The following is a 1,521-nucleotide window of genomic DNA, read 5'->3' as shown; positions in this document are numbered from 1 at the left end:
GAGAGTGGTGAGGGATGAGAAGAAGTGAGTGGAGGTAGGTGGGGTTCCTGTGGGGTCCACAGATCCTGAGATGATCCTGTGGGGTCTACAGATCCTGAGGTGTTCAAGGATTTACACCCTTGCACCAAATTAGGCATGCAAAATGCCCTTGCACGCAACTCTGGGCCTTCAGTGCCAGGTTGGTGCCCATTTTGGGCGTTCAACGCCCATTTGTTGCCATTTCTGGCGTTGAACGCCAGAACCATGCTTGTTCTGGGTGTTCAGCGCCAGGATGCTGCCCATTTTGGGCGTTCAGCGCCAGAACCATGCTCTGTTCTGGCGTTGAACGCCAGGCAGATGCTTCTTCCAGGGTGTGATTTTTCTTCTGCTGTTTTTGATTCTGTTTTCAATTTTTATATTTATTTTGTGACTCCACATGATCATAAACCTATAAAGACATATAACTAAGAAAAATATAGTTAGATAAATAAAAATTGGGTTGCCTCCCAACAAGCGCTTCTTTAATGTCAATAGCTTGACAGTGGGCTCTCATGGAGCCACACAGATGTTCAGAGCATTGTTGAGACCCTCCAACACCAAACTTAGAGTTTCGATATGGGAGTTCAACACCAAACTTAGAGTTTGGTTGTGGCCTCCCAACACCAAACTTAGAGTTTGACTGTGGGGGCTTTGTTTGACTCTGCTTTGAGAGAAGCTCTTTATGCTTCCTCTCCATGGATGCAGAGAGAGATCCTTGAGTTGTAAACACAAGGTTGTCCTTATTTAATTGAAGGATTAATTCTCCCTGTTCGAAAATTTCTGATAGGTTATCTCTGGATTGTTGTAATTTAGCTTCTCTTAATTTTCTCTTCAGAGTCCTTTCAGGTTCTGGATCTGCCTCAACAAGAATGTTCTTGTCCTTGCTCCTGCTCATATGACAAAGAAGAGGGCACAGAAAAATAATAATAATAGAGATCCTTTATACCACAGTATAGGGATCCCTTTGTGAGTGGGAGAAAAGAGGGAGACAAAGAATGTAATGTAATGGAAGAAATACAACTGTGAGGAGGGTAGAGATGTGAGATGAGATGTTAGTAGATGAATAAATAAATAGAATAAGATGGGAGAGGGAGAATTTTCGAAAATAATTTTTGAAAAAGGGTTAGTGATTTTCGAAAATAGTTTTTGAAAAAGGTTAGTATTTTTTCGAAAAATTTTAAAATAAAAAATAAAAATAATTAGTTAATAAAAAAGAAATTTTTGAAAAAGAGGGAAGATATTTTCGAAAATTAGAGAGAGAGAGAGTTAGTTAGGTGGTTTTGAAAAAGTTAAGAAACAAACAAAAAGTTAGTTAGTTAGTTGAAACAAATTTTGAAAAATCAATTTTGAAAAGATAAGGAGTTAGGAAGTTAGAAAAGATATTTTGAAATAATATTTTTGAAAAAGGTAAGATAAGAAGATATTTTGAAAAGATATGATTGAAATTAGTTTTTTTGAAAAAGATTTGATTTTTAAAATCACAATTAATGACTTGATTCACAA

Source organism: Arachis ipaensis, chromosome B02, assembly GCF_000816755.2.
Source record: "Arachis ipaensis cultivar K30076 chromosome B02, Araip1.1, whole genome shotgun sequence".
NCBI classification, from domain to species: Eukaryota; Viridiplantae; Streptophyta; class Magnoliopsida; order Fabales; family Fabaceae; genus Arachis; species Arachis ipaensis.
This window is presented reverse-complemented; position numbering follows the sequence as displayed.